Raw genomic sequence first — 6,700 nt, forward strand, 5'->3', positions numbered from 1 at the left:
TCAAAGCCCAAAGCACTTTGACCAGCTTTACAGTTGAGGAGTACCTTGAGAATTAAGTAGCTTCATGTATATGAAAAGCACTTTGTAAACTGCAAAATATCATCCTCTGCAGCAGAAAACAGTGTTGTAGAAGTCAAGAAACACAACATACATACCTTGAAAACATGCAGGATTTGAAAACAAAATGCAAGTGAGAGAGCATTCTTCTCTATATGAAAATAAATGACTGATAAATGCAATTATATCAGTAACAAATGCATACATAACATTACATAAGAATTAGGGCTGACTTAATAGAATATTTACTTGTTTCATACCCCTAAGAGCCACTATTATAAATTGTCTTCTCATCTTCTGTTAAAGGAGAAAAAGGAAAAAAAAAACACTAGTCAGAAACATCATCCTACCTCACGATGATTTCGTTTTTCTTTTGCATAAGCCTGTGTCTTTCAAATAATCCACAAGCAAATAGCTCCATTCTGTAGATGAGAAATTATAAAAGACCATGTAATCAGCTGACAAAGGAACTGAAAACAAGCCCAGAGGAAATGCATGGCTGTTCTTACAAAGTCACAATGTACTGTTCTGTTTGCCTCCCACTCTCAAAGTGTATATTCCTGACATTTCTTGTCTTATAATTGGACTTTATGAATGAGACTGTAGGATGCTGTCTGGTGAGTGATCTGAAAAGGATATGCTGAAACAGTGGAGGTGCTGCAAAAGAAAAAAAAAAAAAAAGTCAGAGGCCAGGCATGGTGTGGGAACTTCAAGAAGAGGCATAAATTAGAAATGCAGAACTCCACGTTTGATTCTAGATAAAATAAGGGCTATTCTCTCGGCCCGTGATGGCAATTTTGAGCCAGTTTTGGCGATATATAATGTGGAAATCATATGCATCAGCTGAGATCTCTGCATCCTTTGGGTTCTGTGACCTCCCAGAGTTTATTCATGGCAAGTCTTCTGGTGAGAAACAGAAAAGAGTTCAATGACTTCTACCCTCTTGGGTTTAGCCTCTTCATTGTGCTGATTAAAAACTGTGCTGATTAACCATTGTATATCATGCTGGATTTTCCAAAGTGTGTTTCAGTTCACATCTGGTCTGATCTGGTCAAGGAATAGCATCAGGTAGGCACAAACGAGTTCCCTAGGTACCTGGAAATAATCAGCCACATTTAGTAAACTTTCCTGTGTACCTACTATGTGCCACATGAGAAACAGCAGCTGGAGGGCTTCATTCACATTCAGATGGAACCACAGGGACTCTCTTTTGTCTGCAAAAATACTGGGGAAAGGAAAAAAAATCATTTCCTAAGCAGAGCAGACAGATTAAAAAAAAAAAAAAGGCTTAAAAAAATTCTCCAAGGAAACAGCCATTATGTTAATGGTGTCTGTATGTCTCTGGGTGGCAACACTGTAGGGTTTTCCCCTTCGTTATGCTTTTTTATACTTTCTAATTTTATTCTACAATAGCCATATATAACTCGTACAAACAGAAAATAATAAAATAAAGAGATCTTAGAGGAAAAAGAGTCACCGCAAGACTATACAAAATAAGGAAGAGATTCAAATGTAAATAAGCTCATTGATTGGTATAGTTGACCGCCAATCATATTGATGGACAGCATGACTCCAACCATTTAATTGCTTGTGTTTTTTATAATCAAGCATTGAGCCTCAGCCTTTGGTAAGAAGGAAATATCCCATTCCCCTTATGAAGGCGTTAACTTACCTCAACTCAAAGAATGAATGCGAGTTCCTCTTCCCAACACCCAGAGTCATAAAACAATTTGAGTTCTTAATCTGCCTCCATGAGATCTTAAGGAGAATAACATTGTGTTTTGGATTCACGGTGGGCATGACATTGAAGGGTTAAAAAAAAAAAAAAAAACAACCACCACCAGCAGAAAACTCACGCGCGGCTTTCCGTTTCTGCACTTGTGTGGACTTCTCTGTCGCAGCTAAAGTCAGAAAGAGCCCAGGAGCATGAAAGGGCCATTCACGGAGGGCCGAGCGCGAGGGTCCCGGGTCCACAGTGAGTTCTCCTGTGCACAGACTCCCGGAGTACAGACGGCTCCTCGGGGCAAGAGTCGGAGATGAAGAGAGAAGTGATTCTCCACCAGACACAGTACATTAATTCACTTAGGAGGCACCAGAGTGTGTCTGCTTCACTGACTTTTCCAAAGACACAGAATTTGGCCCTGCGTCTACTTCTAGTGAATATGTTTACTCCTTGCAGTGAGCCTCTGAATGTCCCCAGATAAGGCCCATGGCTTATCACCAGATCCCAAAGGAGCAGCTTGCTTTGGCTGGAAAACCCTTGAAACGATTTGGGTCACCTTTGTCTTCCCCTCCCCCAGAAGGTCCCCAGTGCAGCCTCGCCTTTCACTCATGAGTTCTGGCAGTTGGCTGAGGTCTCCAGGCAGAGAAAAGAAAGGGGAGAGACTGTGCTGGGTGAGGTTGGCCTCTCCTAACTCCTATTAATCGAGAACATGTGGCTGAGGCAAGGGCGGGGGCCGGCTGGCTGCGTAAACAGGATGGGATGAGAAAGAGAAGGAAGCTTTTATATTCGTGTGTGTTATGGGTCCAGGGAGGCTTCTTAATGGAGATGAAAGGGAGCGACAGATTGAAGGGAAGTCTTTTCCAGAGCTCGTCGGGCAGGCCACTGATGTCCTCGGCCCCGTTTCCCACGGACCCGGGCTTGTACAACGGCACCATTCCTTAGAAAACTCACGCTCCTCTCAGGGAGGAAAGGCAAAGTGGCCCCAGAAGCACTTAAGACAAGTGCCCAGAAGCGACCTGGATGCTGGCAGGTGTTTCGGAGAATGCCTAGATGAGACCCCACCCCCCAGCAGGAGTGGCAGCAGTGCTGTCTGCACTTGAAACTTTCTCCCACGTGCTGAACCACTTTTTAAAATTTTTTTATTGATTTGAAAGGCAGGGAGAGAGAGAGAGAGACAGGGAGCTCCCATCTGCAGCTCCCACACCCCAAATGTCCCCAACAACTAAGGTTAGGTCATCAAGCCCACACACACCTTCTTAAGTAAAAGGAATTATAAACTATGAGACAGGCAGATACATAAAGGAGTTTTCCTTTTCTTCCTAAAATAACACTAATGTATTTACACATACAAATGTCCTTTCTGACTTATTAATTTGCCCCTGTAGTTTCGGAAGCAGCATGGTTAACATAAACTATGACACCCTTCACATTGTAAATTTTGTATTGACACCTGCACGTCAAAAAAAACTTACCGTGGAAATTTAATTTTAATACTGTATTAGATATATCATAAATAATAAGTAGTTGGAACATTGCTATAAAATATTTTGCTTTCCCATAAATATAAAAGTACATGTAAACATATCCATGACAAAGTTTTAACCACAAAAACATGGCAAGTATTGGAGAACAGAACTGTTGCAGATTTTTTTTCACTTATCAGTTTTATTGCAGACAATGTAAAAGAAATGAGAACTTTGTCAGTAGCAAAAAACCACTTTTCATGCCATTAGTTCTTTTCAATCTGTAGCTAAAAACATGTCCATATCAAGCTTTTGTTTCCGGATCCTTATTATAGTCTCCATCAAAATCATTCGGAATAGAGTGCCTCAGAAAGAGAAGCTGACTCCTCTCCTGTCCAAATTGTTAGTTTTCTGATTGACTTTGAAAACCAAAACTTTACTCTCTTTGAGGGAAAATAATCTATTTTTCTAGAGAATTTCAATCTGTCAGTCACCCTGATAGACGCATAGCTCCCACTGTGTTATTTTTTGCTTCAGCTCACATATGTTAAAGCGAAATCATTTTTCAAGCTAAAGACAACCCAACAGTCTGAATATTTCCAAAGGTTCGCTGGGCGGCCGGTGACTGCCAAGTTTCCTCCATGCAAGACTGACTCATTTGCTTCAAGTATCAAGTGTGTGATCTGTCCTAGAAATAAAGGCTGCCTGCAAGCATCGTGCCCCAACAGGGAAGTCACAACTGCTAAATTTGTACCTCATATATTTTTAGTTTTAAATCCCACAGAAAGCAACTTTAGCTCCAAGACATGAAATGATTAACAGAGGAAGAAAAAAAAAAAAAGAGTTCAGGAAGTCTCACTGCTCATCATTTCTAGTCAATGATCTGTTTGTATGTTGGCCAAAAGTATTGTTACAATGCATGGGTCTGTGCAGACAGAGGCCACCATTTCCACTGAGATTCCTTCTTGGGCACTAGCGAATTCTGAGTCTTTGCTTAAAAGTTGAGAGGGAGTGTAGATGGCTGGGGTGTGTTTCAGCAATTCTTTCTCAGAGACGGACTTTCGTGTATGCTGGAACAAGCAATTGCACACTCGGGGAAAGTGTACACACGTCAGTCACCCTAAAGAGTCCAGCAGCATCTGCCGACGTGGCCATATCAGCTAGGTTGCCATTCAGGAGGACTGGTTGGAAGTACCAAGTCGGAGGCACGGAAGCAGGGAGCTGCTTGCCCGCCTTCCCTTTCTTTCTCTTCCTTCTTCCTGTCCTTCTCCCTCACTCCCACCCCACCTCTTTTTTCTTTTACCTTGTTCAATCTAGTTTTATCTTTAGCTTGGAGCTTGCATTTCACCTGTTTTACAACTCATCTGCATTAAACCACATGACATAAACCAATTCTTTAAAAGGTCAGAACCCTCAGATAAAACCAGCAATTCTCTTCAACACGCAGAGAGGTTGTTTCTCTCAGGTGTTTGGTATGGGACTTTCCCTCAGAGTCAAAGGGACAGACATGGTGGGCGGCAAGCCAGCGTGGCCATGGGAGATCCGTAGGGTGGCCAAGAGAAAAACACGGAAGTCTGAGACCTCTGCGCCTCAGGACTAGCTGCTCATTGGAGTCTCCTGGTGAGGGAGGGGGCGGGGTTGCAAATGATTCCTGCACCTTGGCCTCATCTGCCCAGATTAGGATATTAGCCTGGGGCCAGCACTGTGCCATCCCTGGTACAGCCACCGCCTGCTGTGCCAGCATCCCATATGGGCACCGGTTCGAGTTCCGGCTGCTCCACTTCAGATCCAGCTCTCTGCTGTGGCCTGGGAAAGCAGTAGAAGATGGCCCAAGTCCTTGGGCCCCTGCACCTGCCTGGGAGACCCTGAAGAAGCTCATGGCTCCTGGCTTCAGATCAGTGCAGCTCTGGTCACTGCAGTCATTTGGGGAGTGAACCAGTGGATGGAAGACCTCTCTCTCTCTCTCTCTCTCTCTCTCTCTTTCTGCCTCTGCCTCTCTGTTACTCTGCCTTTCAAATAAATGAATAAATCTTTAAAAAAAAAAAAAAAAGGATATTAGCCTGCACATGACCTGGGCCTCAGAAATTTTTTTTAAATTTTATTTGTTATACAGGCTTCATATTTTTCATATATACAAATTTAATAGCATAGTGGCACTTTTACTACTCCCTGCCACTCATATTCCAACCCTTCTTCCCCCTCCTTCTTGGATTTCCACTCAATGATCTATTTGCAGTGTACTTTTTTAAAAAAATATTTATTTATTTATTTATTTGAAAGTCAGAGTTACACAGAGAGAGGAGAGGCAGAGAGGCAGAGAGAGACAGAGAAGTATTACATCCGCTGGTTCACTCCACAATTGGCTGCAACGCCCAGAGCTGCACCGATCTGAAACCAGGAACCAGGAGCTTCCTCTGGATCTCCCACGTAGGTGCAGGGGCCCAAGGACTTGGGCCATCTTCTACTGCTTTCCCAGGCCACAGCAGAGAGCTAGATCAGAAGTGGAGCAGCCAGGATTCGAACCGGCATCCATATGGGATGCTGGCAACGCCAGAGCACCCACCCCTTAGTGTACTTAGTAATTGCATAGTTAACCCTATTCTAAGTAAAAGAGCTCAATAAGTAGTATGAATAGAAAAACAAACAAACAACAAAAACAACAACAAAAACACTGTTCCTCAACAGAAAAGATAAGGGTTATAAATATTCATCAATTCTCAAAATGTTCATTTCACTCCAATACATGACATTTCAGGTACCTCAGATCAGGGAAAACATATGATATTTGTCTTTTTGGGACTGGCTTATTTCACTAATTATAATGGTTTCCAGTTGCCACCATCTTGCTGCAAAAGACAGGATTTCTTTTTTTTTTTTTTTTTTTTTGCAGTTGAGTAGTACTCCATAGTGTATATATCCTATAATTTCTTCATCCAGTCAACAGTTGACAGACATCTGGGTTGATATCTTACCTATTGTGAATTGAGCTGCAATGAACAAGGGGATACAGATAACTCTTTCATACACCAATTTCATTTCCCTTGGGTAAATTCCCAGGAGTGGGATGGCTGGATCATATGCAGATCTAGAATCAGATTTCTGAATGTAGATCTTCCACAGTGGTTGCACTGATTTACATTCCCACCAACAGTGAACCAGGGTACCCTTTTCTCCACATCCTCGCCAGCATTTGTTGTTTGTTGATTTCTGTATGAGAGCCATTCTAACTGGGCCTCAGTACTTTAAAAAGCCATAAAGTTTAAAGATTGGGGCTGGTGCTGTGGCACAGTGGATAAAGCCACCGCCTGCAGTGCAGGTATCCCATGTGGGTGCTGATTCAAGTCCCGACTGCCCCAGTCTGGTCCAGCTCCATGTTAATGGCCTGGGAAAGCAGTAGAAGATGGCCCAAGTGTGTGGGCCCCTGCACCCACATGGGAGACCCAAAGGAAGCCCCTGG

General features: G+C 43.0%; 1 long non-coding RNA gene across 3 annotated transcripts; it reads right to left on the reverse strand.

Moving 5' to 3' along the window:
- Positions 1-354: 354 nt before the first annotated feature.
- LOC149127056 (uncharacterized) lies at positions 355-2,421 on the reverse strand. 3 transcript variants are annotated; one of them, XR_016232527.1, is made up of 4 exons: positions 1,914-2,414; positions 1,730-1,815; positions 1,198-1,282; positions 388-479 (listed from the first exon to the last, which is right to left on the reverse strand). It is a non-coding gene; the product is annotated as an uncharacterized LOC149127056 (long non-coding RNA). The 3 variants fall into 3 exon arrangements; XR_016232528.1 differs by lacking the exon at positions 388-479 and adding an exon at positions 567-714 and having other exon boundaries at positions 1,914-2,421; XR_016232529.1 differs by lacking the exon at positions 1,198-1,282 and having other exon boundaries at positions 355-479; positions 1,914-2,054.
- Between the last annotated feature and the right edge of the window lie 4,279 nt (positions 2,422-6,700).

The sequence above is a fragment of the Oryctolagus cuniculus genome, chromosome 4 (assembly GCF_051225735.1).
Source record: "Oryctolagus cuniculus isolate XC-2025 breed Fujian yellow rabbit chromosome 4, ASM5122573v1, whole genome shotgun sequence".
Taxonomy (NCBI): domain Eukaryota; kingdom Metazoa; phylum Chordata; class Mammalia; order Lagomorpha; family Leporidae; genus Oryctolagus; species Oryctolagus cuniculus.